The sequence below is a fragment of the Pinus tabuliformis genome, chromosome 6 (genome assembly GCF_031772625.1).
Source record: "Pinus tabuliformis cultivar Carrire ecotype Pingquan chromosome 6, CPIR1, whole genome shotgun sequence".
Taxonomy (NCBI): Eukaryota; Viridiplantae; Streptophyta; class Pinopsida; order Pinales; family Pinaceae; genus Pinus; species Pinus tabuliformis.
The window spans coordinates 66,632,850-66,654,412 of record NC_142292.1 but is presented as its reverse complement, the minus strand read 5'-3'; positions in this window follow the sequence as shown (position 1 = coordinate 66,654,412).

The following is a 21,563-nucleotide window of genomic DNA, read 5'->3' as shown; positions in this document are numbered from 1 at the left end:
GGACTATGCCGAAGGAATACTTCGTTCAACAAAAGAAGGAATTAGTGGTGCATGCAGTGGATTTTTCTGTCATCGCGGGGCACCTATAAAAAATGGGAAATGATGAGATATTGCAAAGGTATGTACCAGAATTTGAACAAAGTTAGATCCTCACGGAAGCACATGGGGGAACTATAGGAGGACAATATGCAGGACAAGCGACCACACAAAAGATTCTTCACGTAGGGTTATGGTGGCCAACCCTTGACCATGATTCAAAAGCACACTGTAAGGCCTGCGATATATGTAAAAGGACCGAAAAAACATCGTGGAGGGATGAGATGTCGTTGAATCCACAAATGACGCTGCAGTTGTTCAAGAAATGGAATCGACTTTGTGGGACCTATCAAACCTCAGGGAAAAATGGGTGCGCGACATTATCACTGTGACAGAGTACCTGACACAATGGGCGGAAGTGCAGTCGGTCAAAGACTACACAACCGCTACGACTGCGAAGTTTTTATTTGAAAACATGTTGACTTGATTTGGTTGTTTGAAAATCTTAATGAGTGATCGTGTTACACATTTCTTGAATGAAACCATCAACGCGCTCATAAAAGAGTTCCAGGTGTATCATCAGAAAAGTACACCGTATCACCCACAAGCTAATGGGATAGTAGAAGCATTCAACAAAATACTGGAGACTATGCTAACCAAAGTGTTAAATGTGCAGTGAAGCGATTGGGACCTAGCCGTACCTGTAGTGCTATGGGATTACAGGACAACGTGCAAGAAACTGATGGGACAAACACCTTTCTGGTTAGTTTATGGCATGAAAGCTATCATGCCGATGGAATATATTGTACCTAGTTTGTGCATAACAACACTCATAGGGATGATGGACTATGAAGCTCTGGAGGAAAGGCTTACACAATTGGAATAACTTGAGGAGGAACGGTTCTTGGTTGCTTTTCCCTAGCAAGTACAAAAGCATCGCGAAAAGGCCTGGCATGATTGCCATATTAAGTTGCACACCTTCAAGGTAAATGACTAGTGTTGCTGTATGACAGTAAGTTTGAGAAATTTCCGGGAAAATTCAGAATGCATTGGCTGGGACCATACGTGGTTAAGGAGGTCACAGATGGAGGCGCGGTCCAACTACTCAAACTAAATGGAGAACCCTTCCTAGGCAAAGTGAATGGCAACTGCTTGAAGCCCTACACTAGTGGGACAAATATATGACTAGCTGGTAGAAGCACAATCTTCGCGCTTCAAGGAGCCGGCCAAAGGCGCGGGACTATAAACATATGCAGAAGATATCGATATAGATGTATGGAAACAATTCAGGCACAGAGGTCTTGGGAACAGTGGATGCAGCAGATCCAACAAGCAGCAGCTCAGTGTGCTGTTGACCTCAACAGAATTCGAGAACAGTTGGAGGGACTGTTGAGGCAAAGTGATTTCCTATCATTTAATTGTCAACGCAGGGGTTTCGTAAAACTTGTGAAGCATGTGTGCACTGTATATGCTAGAAATTATCTTCCAATTTAGATCAATCTAACTACTAAACCAAATAACGATAAACCAAATTTACCTATTCTAATTCAATAATTAATTCAAAGGAAATTATAGTACAGTATTTGGAATTGAAATCTTAATCTACCACACGTGTAGGAATTGAAGTCTTAATCTACCACACTTGCGAGAATTGAAAAGCACGCCACTCTTTCAAAAATGAAATGGCATGAAATGAAATCTACTCTAAGGGATCATGTGTGCATTATCAAATCAGGATCCTATGAAATGAATAATCAAAACCACATGATATGAAATGAAAGCAAAAACAATAATTCTTAACCTCTAGATATGAAAGCAAATAAAAACAATCACTCTTAACCTCTCACACAAGAAAAGATATGAAAGAAATAAATCTCAATCTATGAAAGCAAATGAAAACAATCACTCTTAACCTCACACATAGGAAAATATATGAAAGAAACAAATCTTAATCTATTAAAGAAAATAAAAACAATCACTCTTAACCTCTCACATAGGAAAAGATATGAAATAAATAAATATTAATCTATGAAAGCAAATAAAAACATTCACTCTTAACCTCTCACATAGGAAAATATATGAAATAAATAAATCTTAATCTATGAAAGCAATGAATCTTAATCTATGAAAAACAATAAATCTCACACATTATAGATGGACAATCCAAAAGCATGAGGGATGGAAATTTGAGAGACTCCAAATACAAGCATAACCAAATCAAAGTGAACATCACTCATGAGCATGGTCCCAAATCCAAATTCTATATTCAAAAAATGAGCATTTCCCCAAATTTACACATGCCTTTCAAAGGAAAAGTCTCTCCTATTTATAAAAAAACATAAGAATCTACCCCATTTAATGAGGATCCACTAAAATCTCATATAGTTAGAACCAAATAGCTCATAATGAGACACATATCCCCTAGGTGTCTTATAGAGTTTTAATCCAAATAAGAAATGATGAGATGCCTCATAGAGTTACAATCCAAATAGGAGACATATCCTTCTTTGACCTTTTATCCAAATCTCCTTTGAAGAGAATTCGAATTTGAGCATTGGAGGCCACATAAGGGTGCCTTGGAAGCTTCCAAATAACCTACACATGTCATAAAACTCAAGCCACATATATAGATACATGGAATCATGTTAATTTCCTAGTTTTTAATCATAAATTCACTTTAAACACATAAAATAAATAACTTTGGTAAATAAGGATCCTAACCCATATATTTATGAAAATGGTGGCTGATGAAAGGTTATATGGTTATGGAGATGTGACATGTGAGTGAAATGGTGGCGATAAAGGTGAAAGTGGATGTCATTTTGAAGACATTTTGGAGGCAGAACATACCACCTAACTAGAGAAATTGCATGTCCTCATGCAAATATTGCATTAATTCCTTTGATTTGCTTGCAAAGTCTTTGCTTTTGAATGAGTTTGGCTTATATCATATGTCCTTAAACTTTGCATTTGACAATTTTATTTATTTTTTTAAAGTATTCCTTGTCATACATTGAATTGCAACATGTTTGGTTGGTTCTTGTGTTTCAACCAAATTCTAATTGGTATTGGTTCTTGTGTTTCAATACCTTGTTTCTTTTTGTTGCAACAATATTCATTGAACATATTTAAGAATCCATCTTTAAAATCAGCCATATAGTGTGCTCTTAATTTAGACATTATTTGCAAATCATATAACTTTTTGAACCATAATGCAATCATAATTGATTAGGACAAGTATGTTAGGATGAAATGAAAATGTGTAATGGTGTATGATATATGAATATAAAATGATGTCCCTTCCCCCCAACTAAAGATATGGCAATGTGAAAGAGGAAGTGAGGAATTTCCCAAAGTTAGAATTTTAGTATTTTAAGGAATTGCATGACTGAGAATTAGAAAACCACACACCTTCACTTACCTTTAATGTGCATGAGTTATGGAAATTGAAGAGTGTGTCTACTTCTGGATCATGGAATGAAATGTAGAATTCATCTGCTTCTTGGTTGAATAAATGGTGGATGAGGTTGTGAAGTGGATTCTTTATTTCTGCTACTAAATCTGTTGTATCTGCTACAAAATGTTGAAATGATATAGTCTTTAATCGCTATAAAACCGATAGTACAACTCTAGTCATGCGAATAAATGTGTCGGTGTCGACCATGAAAAGAGATCATTGGATTACCGACCATTGATGAATGTTGTTAACCAATGCGAAGCAAACTCTCCATTAATGTCAACGAGTTCCAAGGTACCTAAGTACATCTTGCGAAGGGCGAATAAATGAGCTGATGTCAAGCCACTTGTAAGATCCAATGAACAAGGGACATTGATGTATTCTCATGATTTTTGGTGAGAGAGCCTATCATTAAGGCATACAAGCTTCAAGGTACTAATGAGGACTCTAGCCTTGGACCTAGATAATGTTTTGATGTCAATAGGCCAAGGCTTATTAGAAGGAAGGCCTTAAGGAATCCTCCATCATCTAACGTGAGCATGAAACAATGATTTTGAAGGACTATGAGTGGAAAATTTTGTAGTGGATCAAGGTTTATTTAACAGAAATGAAAATGACAAGTGAATGGAAAGTAAAAGGACAAATAAACATGTAAGTGAGCTGAATGTCTTTATGAAAATGGGTTATGAGTTAGTGAAAGCAAGGTAGGAAAATATAGTTTCTATGAAAAAAGTGAGTTATGAAGGAAAATGAGATGATAATTTTTTTGACTGACCAAGTGAAATGCAATGTGACTGCAAAGGAAACGAGATGAAGGTTTTATTGACTGAAGGAGTATGGATGCAATGGAAACACTTGGCATCTGAAAGGCTTGCAACTGCTGGATCTGATATGGATTAGCATGTGCTCATGCATTGATGTTTCATCTCTATTGCTGCTCTAATCATTTTCTTGTGAAATAAATGTGGTCTTTGAGAGACACTATTTGCTTATGGGCATCTGTCTTCCTCTTGGAACCTGAAAAAAACTAGTACTTCTTCTCCAATGGATTGTAAAGTTATCAAAATAGAGTGGTGATCAATCTCTCTATTACTGACATTTACATAAAAAAAAATAAGAATCGGTACTATAAAACAAGTTCATGAAAGAAAACCAAAAGAGTTTATACTTGTATCGAAAGTAGTGCCTCAAGTTACCTATTGTTTCTTTTCAACAATTTATCTATTCTTTACTATTTCAAAATCTGATAATAGCTTTCTCATTTTGTAGATCTCGTCAAGATCTTTCCAACAATACTTGAATTATCGAATTCTGATGTTGTATTAGAAAGTTAGACTGTTTTGAAATTTTTATGAAACAGTGAAAATTGTCATGGAAATGTGGCATGGGAACATGATGCTACAGTGAAAGATGATGTAAGCAGGTGAAATGGTTAGAATACATTGTTTTACAAATAAATCATTGAGTTAAATGCATAGCTTCAAAATTGTTGATTAGTTGCAGAATCGCTGTTCAGTTGCATAATTGTTGATTAGCTGCAGAATTGTAGATTAGTTGCAGAATCGTTGTTCCGCTGCAGAATGTGCACAGTTTCTGTAGCTAAAATCCTGAACAAATAACCCAAGTTATTAAATAACCAAAAATGAATTCAAAGAGCAAGAAACAATGTTGTGGTTTATTGGACCACAATTCAGTGATAATTGCAATGCCTTTTTTAGAAAAAATAGCAAATATTTTTTTTTTATTAATTTTTATTAAAGAGAAAAAGAAGTGTGAAACAGAGCTTCAGTTTAATAATCAATGAGAAATTTTTTCATCTGTTCCAAGATTGGAAAAACTAACTACAATTCACTCAATTTAAACATTCATCTTTGTCAACACTTTCATGTAACTTCAAACCCAGATTTCGTATTCCAACTCGGTCCTCTTTCAGCAAACTGGATAAATTTCTTTACTTGTTCAAGATTCCAAGCAATGTGTCTTTGGAAGGCATAACTTCAGTAAATGTTGAACAAGTGTTTAGTATTGAGAAAGAAACTATGGAGTGGGATAAGTAAGCAAGAGTGAATGTAAAGCCAACGGATTTTTTTTTCTAAGGCTCAAGAGAGAGGAGGAAATGTGTGTACGTTTTGAACACCCGTGTCATGTTCAAACAATTCACTGTGTATTTAATTGGAAACCTTTTTTCCTCTGTGGCACCAAATCCACAGATTTAGTGACAGTAAATCACAGTACTGATTCCTCAAACCACCATAGCATTCTAAAAATTGGGTTTGATTCTTGCATGGCTGCAACTACTGTCTCTGCGCATTAATTAAAACTATTTTTTTTCTCACGTAGTCAATGAAATAGTGTACCAAAGAATCCCACATTTCTCTCAAATGATTGCGAAATTTTAGGTTTTTTAATTTGGCCTATCCTGAGAAAAACCCATGTTTCCGTTTTTCAAAATTCATTTTCATTTAGCCTAAAATCACATTTTAAAATTGACGTTTTTAAGTTTTGCATTCTCTGGCAATGGTGATCCAATATGTTGTGCGGAATGTGCAGGTCGAGACACTTTGAGCCGTGGAGGTTATGATACCGCATCCATCATATGCTGTGAAGCAAATTCACTACACCTCTTCGGTCGGCTAGATCAGTATTACATTGTTTTATTCCTGCAAGTACTTCGATGGACTGTTTTCTACGGTGACTAAAATTGGGCTCTGTACAACGTGTTTTTCATCATGCCAAAACAACAGCTCATGATTTCTGACTGATGCTCCTGGCTGAATATTCAAAGCCTTGGCCTTGATGCTCAGCACGAAGCTTAGCTTCTCGTCCCTCTTGGTAAATATCAATTCTGTGGAGATCAAAGTTTTTTAAAGGCCATGGGCCATTGCGTTGGTTGTTTTATAAAGAAAAAATTATGTTTTGCTTTTTCTAAAATTATATATGTTTTTTTTGAATATATATATATATATATATATATATATATATATATATATATATATATCTATATATATCTATATATATATATATATATATATATATATATATATATATATATATATTTCATTTAAACAAAACAATTTATTAATAAAGAAAATGCAATTTTTATTTTTTTTATAAGTTTATTGAAAAATAGAATTGAATCAAATCATGAAAACAAAAATTCGCTGCAGAGTAGCTAAATAATTTTTATGATATACTAACAAAACAATTTCTTTTTTCTGATCCTCTAGGTCACACGAAGTGCAGAAGGAGAGCATACTTGAGAGATTTATTTTGTTAGCATAGTCAAGATTTTATCAATCGATTCCTCTATAAATTATGCAAAAATAAAATGAAAAGGCTTGATCTCATACCTTAAATTATCGTTTGTGACCTTCACTTGCGCTCCTCGTTCTCAACCATTTGTTTTATTGCAAAATTTTCCTACTAAGGGTTAGTAGATGGGTGGTTCTTACTACACCACAAAACATCAAATTTATCCTAAAAACTATGATTTTTTTTTCCTACCTATCTAAAAACTATTTTAATTTTTTTTTTTTTAATTTTTTTAGTATATTCATGCTTCCAATGAAGCCATTTACGGATTAGAATTTTTGAAATTCTCTATCCCAACTTGAAAAATATACTTGATTGTTTGTACGGATATGCAAAATCGCCTTGACCTCTCGATTTTCCGCAAGGATCGCTTGAAGAATCGACAAATATTGTAGCGTAACTGCCTCTTGATACCATTCCTCAATGTAGTCTTTGGGTTGCATTCTAGATCCTTTGTCCACAAATAGTTAATATCACACACACACACACACACACACACACATATATATATTATAAAAATGATATGCAGCTAAAGGATTTATGCATCTACATGCTTTAATCATGCATCTAGAAAAAAAAGAGTAAAAATGAACTCTAGACTGAAAGCTAGTTTCTATGCACACTTTCTCGGCAACGATGCCAAAATGTTGGGGTAAAGTGATTGCCTATCATTTAATTGTCAACCCGCGGGTTTCGTAAAACTTGCGAAGCATGCATGCACTATATATGCTAGAAATTAACTTCCAATTTAGATCAATCTAACTACTAAACCAAATAACGATAAACCAAATTCACCTATTCTAATTCAACAATCAATTCAAAGGAAATTATAGTATAGTGTTTGTAATTGAAATCCTAATCTACCACACGTGCAGGAATTGAAGTCTTAATCTACCACACTTGTGAGAATTGAAAATCACACCACTCTTTCAGAAATGAAATTGCATGAAATGAAATCTACTCTAAGGGATCATATGTGCATTATCAAATCAGGATCCTATGAAATGAATAATCAAAACCATATGATATGAAATGAAAGCAAAAAAAATAATTCTTAACCTCTAGATATGAAAGCAAATAAAAACAATCACTCTTAACCTCTCACACAGGAAAAAATATGAAAGAAATAAATCTTAATCTATGAAATCAAATAAAAACAATCACTCTAAACCTCTCACACAGGAAAAGATATGAAATAAATAAATCGTAATCTATGAAAGCAAATAAAAACAATCAGTCTTAACCCCTCATACAGGAAAAGATATGAAATAAATAAATCTTAATCTATGAAAGCAAATAAAAACAATCACTCTTAACCTCTCACACAAGAAAATATATGAAATAAATAAATCTTAATCTATGAAAGCAATGAATCTTAATCTATGAAAAACAATAAATCTCACATATTATAGATGGCAAATATAAAAGCATGAGGGATGGAAAGTTGAGATGCTCCAAATACAAGAATAACCAAATCAAAATGAACATCACTCATGAGCATGGTGCCAAATCCAAATTCTATATTCAAAACATGAGCATTTCCCCGACTTTACACATGCCTTTCAAAGGAAAAGGCTCTCCTATTTATAACTCTCCTATTTATACAAAAACATAAGAAGCTACCCTATTTAATGATGATCCACTAAAATCTCATATAGTTACAACCAAATAGCTCATAATAAGACACATATCCCATACGTGTCTTATAGAGTTCTAATCCAAATAAGAAATGATGAGACACCTCATAGAGTTACAATCCAAATAGGACACATATCCTTCTTTGACCTTTTATCCAAATCTCCTTTGAAGGGAATTCGAATTTGAGCATTGGAGGCCACATAAGGGTGCCTTGGAAGCTTCCAAATAACCTACACATGTCATGAAACTCAAGCCACATATATAGATACATGAAACCATGTTAATTTCCTAGTTTTTAATCATAAATTCACTTTAAACACATAAAATAAATAACTTTGGTAAATAAGGATCCTAACCCATATATTTATGAAAATGTTGGCTGATGAAAGGTTATATGGTTATGGAGATGTGACATGTGAGTGAAATGGTGGCGATAAAAGTGAAAGTGGATGTCATTTTGAAGACATTTTTGAGGCCCAACAGGGACTTCGTGCAAAGATCGCCACGCCGATAGAGTGACTCAAGGGTGAGTCATGATGTTTGTGTTGGGGGCTTGTTGGGCATGGAATCCCCTCAAGGCATGTTTTGGGGTTCAATGCCCAAGTTTTGACTCAATATTGTTGTAAATATTGCACGAATTGTGGGCGCAGAGCGCGAAATGTATGATAGAGTCACAGGGTTTTCCGCCCTAGTCATGTAATGTAATGTCGGTCTACCCATGGTTTGCGGACCATGGGATTGTATAAATAGAGCGAGGCTCTGAGTGTAAAAGATAACTAAGAAAGCATAGTTATGTAGAAGGGAAGAGCAAGAGTCTAAGTGTCTAAGTGTGTCTTGGGTCGTAGGGTAGGAGAAGGCTCTGTAGCTGAGTGCGCAGAGGCCTAGTAGTCCACAGTTGAGTGCACAGGGCAGAATCAAGTCTCTAACTGAGGAAGAAATAATAAGAGAAGTTTAATCATAATTCAGTGTATCTATTCTTGAGTTAATGCATGTTTGATATAAATTGCAAATACACTATTTATTTACTGCGCACACCTGTATGAGTAGTTTATGCTGTTAAGTATGACTTAAAGCATGCAAGCAGGCTAAAATAATCAACTAACATTGGCATACTAGTAAGGACTTGGGTAATAATAGCATTTGGCCCCCAAGTAGGGTTGTGCGAAGGCAACATCTCAGGCTGCGAGGTACAGGAAAGTGCACATAGCGATGTGTGCATAGGGTTGAACCACAGACCAATTGAACTCATCAGACATCTCTAGGGTGCAGAAACTTGGTTTCAGCACCCTCGCATAGTACTTCGGGTGAGACCTCAATCTGTGTTCCGCGGGCTGTTGCCGAAAGGGCCAGTAGTACCAGGTTTTTTTTGGCTAAATCACCCCTAAACTTGGTTCAGGCCCCAACAAGCCAACACCTTTCCCCATCTAGATCGTTTTGAGTCACTATATCTTTAACTATTGCATTTGGAAAAAAATCAATGATTTGTGAATGAAGAATACACACTCTAAAGTCTTTTATGGCCTTTACCAGGGTAAAAGCTTGTTTTTCCATAATGTCATATTTCAATTCTGTATCTCTCAAAGCTTTGTTGAAAAAAGCAATGGGCTATTCATGGCACTCATCATTCTTTTGTAGGAGAACTGCATCAATGGTGTGTTCTAAAGCAAATGAAAAAAATGGAAAATCTTTAGTAAAATCTGGATTAATTAACATAGGTGCTTGAGTTAAAGCTTACTTTAGACTGTTAAATGATTGTCTAGCTTCCATGATCCATTTCACCTCAGTATCCTTCTTTAGCATATTGGTAATATTATTTAAAAGTTAAGCTAAATTTAGAATGAATCTCCTTAGAAAATTTATTTGTCCAATAAAAGATTGACCTTCCTTTATATTCCTGGGGGGATTAATTTTGAGTATAACTTTGATTCTATTGGGATCTATCTCGATTCCTTCTTTCAAAATTATGTGTCCCAACAATTTTCCTTCTTTCAAATTGAATAATGTTTTCTTGGGGTTGAGGGAAATGCCAAATTTTTGACACTTTAAAAAAAATCTTCTTAGGTGATTTAAGTGTTCCTTATCTTTTAAAAAAAAAACAATGATGTCATCCAGATACATAACTATGAAGTGACACATTTCATCAGCAAAAGTAAAATCCATGGCTCTCTGAAACGTTGCTCCAACATTCATTAGACCAAAAGGCACTTTCACATACATGAAAGTGCCCCAAGGTGTAGTAAACACTGCTTTCTCTTGATTGTCTCAGTGTACTAATACCTGGTTATAACCAGAAAAGCCACCCAGCAAGGAAATCATTCCAGATCCAACTACTTTCTGTAGGATGTGGTCCATCTTAGGCAGAGGGTAATTGTCTTTTAGAGAGGCTTTATTTAAGTTTCAGAAATCAATGCATAGTCTGATTTCATCAGTATTTTTCCGAGTGGGAACCAAATTGGACACCCATTTGGAATATCTCAAAGGCATTATAATTTTTGCATCATACATTCTTTTTACCTCTTTTTCAACCAGAGGCATAAGCATGGGATTAATCCTCTCTAATTTTTGTTTAAAGGGTTTATGATCTTCTTTCAATGGAATTTTGTGTTGTATGATACTAGTGTCATAGGATTTTAGGTCCTCATAACTCCAAGAAAAAAAATTCAATGAATTCTTTGAACAATTTAATGTACTTCAACTTTTCAGCTGGAGGTAAGGATTTAGATAGTTTGATGATTTTTTGTTGAAGATCAGTCCCAAAGTTATGTTCGTCAACACCAAATCCAATGGGTTCAATTTTGGGCTTCTTAGCTACATCATTGAAATCAAATAAATCTTCTAATGGAACAATCCCTCTGGGTAGGATGTTGTCTTTCAGTTGTAAAATATACTTTTCTTGTTTTTCTTCATCTATTTCATGCAATTCTAATTTATTTACACTAGTATGTACAATATCTTATTTATCAAATTCTACATCTATATTAGTATCTTCAAATTCGTCTTTAGATTGCAAAAAGTTTTCAATTTGAGCATCATCTCCAAAAACTTGCTAGTATCTAATGTTATTAGGTACAGTAGGTTCACTTCGACAGTATATGGTTGAGTAGGATGAAATGGTAATTTACAAGTACTTGCCAAAGTAGCAAGATTATCAGGTAGTATATTTTGATCTCTTGAAATCACAACAAACTATATTCAGTAAAAGAATATTGAAAGTCTAACACAACATTTCTATAGGCTCTCATCTTAGGATGTTTTGCAGAGTATTCTCCTTTGATTTTTTTTATCACTAACTCAGAATCTCCATGAATGGAAATTCGTTTTGCACCAAGTTTCTTCAAGAGCTGTAAACCTAAGATTAAGGTTTCGTACTATGCAACATTATTGCAACACTAAAAATTTAATTTGTAGGAGTGACCTTTTGAGTGATGAGTATATGAATTAGAAACCCATACACCAACACCAACTCCTTCTTTACTCACTGATCCATCAAAACCCAAATTCCATAAAATTTCATCTGAATTATCCTGCTTAGTGATTAATGTTTGACCATCAACATTGAGACAAAAAGAAATATTATGGTTTTAAATTTGTTCTTGTGTGATTACATAATTGTAGAGGATAAATGAGTCCAAATCAGAATGAACATAATAAATAGGATACTTGTTAGGCCTATCCTCAGTGGTGACCGCGAATTTCATGAGTTTTTCTCTATAAAGTCTTTTGTTCTGACCAAAGACATGGATTTTTGTGTAGGAAATATCCATATTTAATTTTCCTTGGATTTTGACTCCCCACGAATGGGAAAGCAACATTCCATATTTGGGTAGGATGTCAGCAACAACTATATCCATAAGTACACTTTTGGCAAGGATTTGGACTAAATTTACACATAAATCTTTTATAAGTCCAAGGCACTTAACTTGACTAGAATCAAATGAATATAGGTCTTTATATATTCTGGTAATATCTAATCCCAACTTCTCGATAATTACTTTCGGCATAAGATTGTGGGAGGACCCTGACTCAAGCATAGCATTGTGTAAGACTTTATCATGAATAGTTAGGCTAACATAAAAGGGAGGTACATCTCCCTCTTGAATTTTTCCATCAACTTCTGGGAAAAATAGTAATTCGGGTTGATCATATGATACATTAACCGTATTTGTTCTTTCTCCTATGATCAATGCTTTCATTACTTGGGATCTATAGGCAATTTTATTCATCAATTCTGTCAAAGGAATAGGGATTTTGAGTTTTTCCAATTCATTTTCTATATTAAACATATATGTGTTTTATTTGAATTGGAAAATTCTTGTTTATCAACCACATTCTTTTGGGGTATATCTCTTGGTTGGATGGGAGAAGGATCATTGGTTTGAATTGATTTGGATGCAGTATCAAGTTTTTTCTAGATTAGAACATCAAAATTCTTTCTAGTAATAATTTCAACATTCTTTTTTACAGGTGTTTCAACTGGTTTCTTTGGGGGAGTATCTGGTATTTTCCTACTCCTAAGGTTGTACTGTTTATGGACTTCCATAATAGAATTCTCAAAACCTTACTTGTAATCCTCTGATTCTTCAGGTATTATTTCATTTTGGGATAACAGGAAAAGGTCTTGTTCTTCCTCAGTCAGGAAAATATAGTCATTATCATTTATTCCCATGAGATTTATTTGAGTGTCCTTTGTATCATCAGCTACTTCAGCCTCCTCATATGTATAATTTTCTTGGAAAGGAGGCATTACCTGCTGGTTTGGACCTTTTGGGTCCCTTTGTTTTATCTGGGGTTGATTTGTTTGATAGTTTGGATTCCTTATTTGACCTGTCTGATTTTGTCTCTGACGAGCCGTATCAACTTTACTGATTCTATCCATCATTTTCTCTACTATTCTCAGTAGGCTATCTAATTTATAATCGACGGAAACATAATATGAAGGTTCCTCTTTTATTGTTACTCTTTTTTCAGCCTTTAACTTAGCTTTCTTGGCTAACAAATTAGCCTCTACTTTTAGTGCATTTTCTTGCATATCCTCTGAGGTTGAGGGATCTATTTCTCTCAGTTGATATGCCATATTAACATCGAGTCCTTATGGGAAATGTATCAGGGCTAATCCCAAGGGTGGTTTAATGGCAATGGGAATTGCATTGTAAACCCTATTGAATCTGTCATAATACTCTTCTACAGTTTCATTTGGACCTCTCTTAAGGTTTTTATAATCATTTAGGATCTGTATAGGATTCCTTTTAACTTCCCGCCTAGTTAGGAAATATTGGTGAAAAACAACAAGGTCAGTTATACTACCTGCTGCTAAGATTTTGAACCACTTTCTGACTTCTCCACCTAAGCTCTGAGAAAACAACCTTAGTTTTACATCATTCTCATCTACTTCATGAAGATTGAAAAAGTCATTCATCCTATCTATGTGATGTTGAGTAGTGACAACAAAATTACCATCAAATTGGGGAATCCTAGTTTGATAGTCCTGGGGCATATCATGCAATTGAGCCGAAAAAATTAGGGGTGCATAATGAGCAGCCATGATATTTGGTCTTAAGGGAGGAGCAGATATAGGATTTGTGGGAATTAATTGAGTGACTACTTGTGATACTATTGGATGAGTAGTATAAATGATAGAAGAGGTAGGGCCAACTAATGTTGGATGAATTGAATGGGAGGATGAAGCGGATGCTGCAATAGTAAGAGCAGAGAGCTCAACAAACTATTGTATGTAGCCTTGATGTACAACCTAATCAAGGGATGAAACAAGATCTTGTAGTTTTTCAAACTCCTGAAGGGTTTGTTGACCCAAATCGGGTTCAACATATGGTCTTCTTAGTTCATATGGCTGAAGAATGACTTCATCAACCATTGTCTAATCAACAAAAGATTTAGAATTAGTATTGAAAAGACTATGTTTGAAAGGTAGGTCGAACTGAATATCTTGAATGGTGTCGAATTTTTCAGGAAGAGAATTGGCCCTTGAAAGGGGCAATTGCTTCCCTGGCTTTTAGCTAAACTTCTCCTTCTGAGTACTCTTTTAGGATTGTCTAAAATTTTAGGTGGGTCTGGATCAAGATTGGCTTGAGTATAAATTATTTTTGGAGCCAAATCTTTAAAATTAAATAAAAACAACCTCTAATCCTTTATTGCCAATGTATTAATCATTAAATTTCTTGAAATAAGGATATAGAAACTAGGGAAATAATCTTATGATGATGAAATAAAGGATTATTTTTAAGTCCCCAATATGGTCGCCAGAATGTTAGCACTTAGTAATTTTCTGAGGTTGCAAAAGAAAATCACCAAGGTAACCACAAACCAACTTTAGAAGTTGGGATCTAGCCCTGTCAGCTTTAGAAAGGGCTCTCTCTGTAAAATTTAACTTTGTTTGATTAAATATTAGGCTAGTTATGAAGTTTGGAGTTTGATTTGTATTTGAATGGTTGATTGATAACTTAGATTTCCATTGGGTTATGGAGTCTATTAAATAAAATATAGATTAACTATAGCATCTACAGATAGATTTCATAGGGCAAGGCAGCCAAACCAAATGGATTCTTTAAATTATGTGAAATGGAGAAGAAAAATAGATAAAGGTTCACTTTAAAATATAGAGAATCGTTACCTGAATTCTATATTCAAAGATCAAAAGAAAACATAGAAATTATTTGTAGCCGGGTGCATAGTGTAGATTTAAACAAATTATGCCCTTTATTTATCTATTGAAGGATTCAGATTTGAAAACAAATATGTGCTATAAACAGAGAGGTATAAACACATAAATAGATATATGTACTTCACCAACAACTTGACACATGAATCATGTGAAAGAGCTTCTGTATTACTTGGAAAATCAGCTGATGTTTTAGAAAAATATACAATAGTGTTTCTTTGTACAAAAACAAACATGTACTACTTCAACAATTGAAGTATTTATAACTAATTTACAAAAAATATCCTATCAGGATGATGAGGATGTATCTACAAATAATAGGATTGAATTAAGCTAACTTATTACAATGAAATGAGGAAAATCGAACTGTCTGAAGTGATGGCACTGAAATGAGGGAACAACTGGCTGTTAGGCGCTGAAATCTTGTATGTGTTGTAACATTGAGATGTGCCACTGAAATTACCTTTTACTCTAGTAACTCACAGAGTTTATTCCAGCACTGTTCGCTTGGGATATTCATCTTCATTAACTTCCTGTACACTTCAACAACTTTAGTATACCTAGAAAATTTCGGCTGGGTGATGAACAAGCTTGGACTTGTGTACTCAATGTCAAGATCATATGATAGTGCTTCCAGGAATGCCTTTCCTGTCATGCTGAGTCTTTCAACTGTAAATTTTGAGCTATCTCTTGCCTTGTTCATAATATTCTCATTGTAATCTGGCCATGTGCTGATCTTGTCATTAATTACTAACAGGTTTGGAAGTCCTTTCTTTTAAAGAGGCTCCAACTTGGCAAAGAATCTTTGTATACCTGTGTTCATGTTTTGACCCTTTTCTTCAAGCTGTCTCATAGATTCCTTTTAGTCAGCACTTTCCAGACTTCCAAAATTGTTTCCGTCTTGTCTTCAATTTATAATTCTTCCAATTCTTTAATGTTCTTGGAATTTAGAAATTTAATAAGCTCAGTGGCTTCATTTGGTTATCTCCTAGCTGCTTTCTGATATGCTCAATGGCTTTATTCGACCTTTCAATAAGATCCTATTGTTAAAAAATGTTTCGAATTGAAGGCCAAATTTCTCCCACATCTTCATTAATCCTTTTCCAAATATTTTCTTTCACCTGTGCCAATGTATTACCCATGGCACAATCTTTTTCCATTTTCTGCAATCTTTGGGACAATGTCTGGGACTTTTGTGTTTCTGTGAGGTAAACATTTTCAAACCATGTACTCTGAACCTGTAAAACCTTTATCTCCAGCTTTAGTTTCTTTAGCTCTTATTCCTATATTGACATATTTTCCATAGATTGCTCTAACTTAACTGAGTCATCACAAATGATGTGGGCATCACTATTGAATATGATGTTCCTGCTGTAGTGGTTGTTGTAGGGACACCTATTTGCAGTAGAGATGCAATAGGAATTGCATCTAGAGGAACAACTACAAGTTGTGAATTTTGTTCCTTTTCCTTTATTAGCTTGTCCATTTCTGCTTCCATTGCTTTGATCTAGGCACCTTGCTCCACTAGAAGCTTTAACATCTCTTCCTTTTGTAGCTCTGTCTCTCCAAGATCCTTGGCCTGGGGGTCTTCTGTTGTTGGTAGCTTCAATTGTTTCTTTAATGCTACAATGTTAGCATTCTTGTTTCAGATTATTTCCTCTATAGATTTTGAATTTTTTGGATCAAGGCCGACTTTGACCACAATTTCCTCCAAGTATTTGATTCTGGTATCTTTGGCAAGTGAGGATATTTTCTCCAATTTGAGTGGATATGCACATTATTTAGTGTAAGCTGTAGTTTTGAGGTAGTGGTCACAGTCTATGTGAAAGTATAAGACACCATCTCTCCTTCCTAACTGTGCATATCTATTTGATCCAAAGGATGGACATCCTTTGCCTCAAATTCGAAAGTGGTCTATTTGAAATATGCTGGTGACTTTGATTGAGAGACTTGGGCTTGCAAGAATGCCATATGAATTCTTCCCTTCTCTGTATGATATGGTGAGATGAGAATGTGATGAATGGAGGAGGATAGCTTTCTGAACTAAGCTGATATGTTATCATGAATGTCCTCATTCCTCTGCTTAATTTCCTTGTATCTCTAAAAAATGTCCAACTGTTTCTGCTCTCTAGATGTTTCTGGTGTCTGAGGGACAATAGCTGGAATATCTTTAGTAACTGAGGAAGATGATGGAGATTCTGTAGTACCACTGTCCATATTGAAAGTCTTCAAACCTGAGCACAATAGTGCCTTGTGTGTCTGCCAGTGATGGAAATTATATTTTAGAACAGGAGCCTGCGTTAAGCTTTTTAGTATATATTTTAAATTCTTTAGCTGAGACTTCGGTGACTGGAGAAATGTCCTCTCTTTCTCTTTTATCTGTTTTCTCTTTGGGTATAGGAGTCTCTGAAGTTGTCTCAGAAAGTACCTGCTCCTCGGCCTTGTGCAATTTATTTTCCACGCAAGTGTACTGGTTCATAAACTTTTCTATTTCAGGCCTCTCAGTATGCACATATGGTGTAGTATTTTGTTCGACTCTCAACTTGGAAATTACCCCAAAGGGGTCATAAGACCAAGTGAAACTAAGAGGAAAGTTCATTTGTTTCAGCAAGAGGTCTGCTTCCTCTCTTACTGCTCTATTGTTACAGATGAAGGGTCCTACTTGTGTCTTGATCATGAACTGAGATTTCTTATTGGCTGCCACGAAATGGATGTTATTAGAATGAATGATTTTCCTGATGTATTCAAAGGAAAATATTCTCATTGGAAAATACTTGGGAATTTTGGATGGTGGTAGCTCTGAACCATACACGCTAATCTCTGTGAATGACTGGTAAAGGTACCAATCCCTTGTTTTGACCTGTTCACTAAGCTGCAGAACCTTCTAAATTTCTTAATTGATCCTTGGAACCTGTTGGCCACTTAACAAACAAGTGGCTGTATATACAAATTGGGCTATGTGTTGGGTGTGGAGCCCGATTATCTTCTGTATTCAAAGGTTTCAGCTGGATGTATACCTCAGGAAGACTGGACACCCCTCCATGCGCGGGGGGGGTTGGTGCCGGGGGGGACTTGTCCCCCTTGTGGGGGGTAATCCCCCCTAGCTGGAGGGTCCGGGGGCCAGCAGTCCCCCGGTGAGAGTTCGGGGGTAGTGCCCCCGAAGCTAAAAAAATAGATGTAAAATTGTCTTGTAAAAGTCTAGTAATTTCTAGTTAATCTAGGCCGTTCATTAGGCGGATGATCTAACGGTAGAATTTATGTTTAATTTAGGGTTTTTTTTGCCCTAGAAGGCAACCCCTCACTATATATGAGGGAATTGTATTGCGTCTATGCATATCTGTATTCTGAGTGAGGAAGAGAGAGGAGATTGAGAGCAAAGAGGGTGTTACAACAGATCTGCTGTAGATTGTATCTCTTCAGTTTGCTGGATAATATAAAAGGAAGGACTGATTGTTTCTTCATGGACATAACCCAAACTGGGTGAACCACGTATATCTGTGTCTCTCTTGTTTTATGTGTTTTCTGTGTTTATATTTCTGTAATATTTTATGTGTTCCATTGCTTCGTAATATATAATTTTCTAACAACTGGCATCAGAGCCAAAGGTTTATTTGGCTAATAAACTTGCAGGAGAGAAGGGTTCTTGGTTCGAGTGGGATAAATGGTAGAAGATGGTAGGTTTAGGGTTGAAAAATTCAACGGCCAAAACTACCAGCTATGGAAGATGCAGATGGAAGATTATCTGTATCAGAGAGATCTATACCTACCATTGAACGGAAAGACAAAGAAGCCGATGAGTATGACAGACATAGAATGGGATATTTTGGATGGAAAGGCACTTGGAACAATACGGTTGTGCCTAGCAACATCGGCAGCGTTTAATGTTTCAAAGGAAATGACAACACAGGGTTTAATGTCGGCATTGGCCAAACTGTATGAAAAACCCTCAGCCTCAAATAAGGTATTTCTTATGAAGCATTTATTTAATATGAAGATGTTAGAAGGTGGATCTGTTGCTGATAATTTAAATGATTTTAATACAGTTACAAGTCAGTTAAGTTTTGTAGGGGTAAATTTTGATGATGAAGTTAGGGCTCTGTTATTTCTGTGCTCATTGCTAGAAAGTTGGAATGGTTTAGTTATGGCCGTTAGTAACTCTGTCTCTGGATTTAGTACTTTAAAGTTTGATGATGTTTTTGGTGTAATCCTTAGCGAGGAAATGCGACGGAAAAGCTCTGGTGAGACATTAGGTAATGCTTTGACTGCAAAGACTAGGGGAAGAAAAAAGGAAAGAGGTGTTAGAGTCAGTCTGGTTAGCCCTCCGTCAGAGATCAAAGCTCTTTGTGCATTTCAATTTTAGGTGTCCCGCTTCATTCACTCAGTTGCATTTCGCTAGGGACATGTCATGATCTAACGGAGAAAGTCATGCTGCTCATTTTCCCTCATGCCTAGCCTTTGCTGGTTCAGTTCTTGGTCCAAAATCAATCAAATTCATGATAGTCAAGGTTTGGTCCTGTTACAGGACAGAGTCATTTTTATGGTTTGGATCTAGAAATTCATCAGTTTGGTCCCTGAAAAACATGTCCAGAAACAAGCCACGCAGGCCAGAGGTAGATCTTATACACCTACAGTGCAGAAAGCTTCATCATCACTGCAAGAGACATCGACTCTTCTTCAAAACTCTGTTTTGAAGAAAAGTCAAACAAGGTCAACTATGACAAAATTTTCCAAAAATCGACAATTGACATTTTCAGATGCAGTCAAGGATTTCAAAGCCAGATGCTCCGTCATACAGTCCCTGCAAAGATGTGCCAAAGATTTCGTCATTTGAGCCAAAATTTCAAGGAAAAAGTGAAAATCAGTGTGTTTAAAGGTCAATAAAAAAGTGCAAAACAAAAACATTATAAAGTGGGTTTTCATAGAAGAAAAAATCAAACCAGTTTCTCTCAAGCCTATAAATACATATTGTGGCCCAAAGCAAAGCCATTGTGCCATTGAAGACTTGGGAAGACATTGCAGAAGGTGGGAGAGTGAGATTGGTGAGCGTTTGAGTGAGTTGGGAGGCGATTTGGTAAGCGCGGCGCATACACCAGGTCGCGCGGCGCACACACAGCGCGCGGTGCACTGGCAGCCAACCCGCAGTGTAAAATCACCACAGGCACGGCGCATACAAGGCGCACGGTGCACTGGGAAGAGCGCACAGCGCACATAGTCCAAAAAGCATAAAAAACATTGCAAACCACTTCAAATCTTGGGGAAGGCTAGCAGAACAAGAGGTAGGCTTTATGACACCTCTTCTCCATCAATTTGGTCTATGTTTAGGTATTTCTGAAGAGGTTGAATGATATCCAAGGTGCATTGGCCATCCATGAAAACAATCACCAAGAAAAACAATGAATGTGGTTGCAAGTTTGCAATGATGCCACCAAGGTTTTGTTTCCCCTCCCCCTTGTCCCCTCACTCCTCGTCATAGTCACCTCTATTCCACCTTGTCTCCCAAAGAGAACCACCCTAAAACCACCCTAAACCCTCTTCCCTGTTTCTCAAGCAAATTTGGGTGACTTTGACAGTGCGCGGCGCACACACATGGTGGCGCGACGCACTGGGAGCCGTTTCGCAGTTTAAATTTGCCACTGGCGCGGAGCACTGGGCAGTGCGCGTGGGGCACAGACCTACAAGACCGAAAATGTAACAATTTTCCTAAAATTGTATGAATGCCTATCAAACTTAAGAGTGTTGGCATTATGATTCTGGTATGGCTTTATGATACATATGTTGTACTTGATGGCAACCCACTCATCTCAGATGATAAATTATAGTGCAGAAAAGTTCACGCACTTATATGCAGAGAAAAGCTTATTCTATGTAGAGAAAAGTTCACGCACTTATATGCAGAGAAAATTTTATTTCATGTAGAGAAAATTTCACGCACTTTTATGCAGAGAAAAGTTTATTTCATGTAGAGAAAAGTTTATTTCATGTAGAGAAAAAGTTCACACACTTTCATGTTGGAGAACTTACCTTTGGTCCATGGTAGTTAGTCCTTGGTATTTGAACCTATGGTTTTGGACCATGGTACCTTGTCAAAAGTGTGTATATGTTGGAGAACTTACCTTTGGTCCATGGTGGTTAGTCCTTGGTATTATTGAGCCCCATGTTTTTGGGCCCCTTGTATTGGTTATCTATGGTATTGATCCATGATTTTAGGAAGAAGCTTGCCTATATAAAGCGAAGGAGATCACTTTGCTAATTCATTCTTGCAAATCGAATATCTTACGATCTGAAATATTGGGTTATTGTTTTAAAAGTTTGATCTATGAAAGGGAAGTTGAAAGCGAATCTGTGAAGGGTGATCTCTCGAGCGCTGCAGCTGCGGAAGTGCAGAGACGCCACAGAGGCACCACAGAGGGTGCACTGCGGAGGCGTCACAGAAGGCGCAGTGCG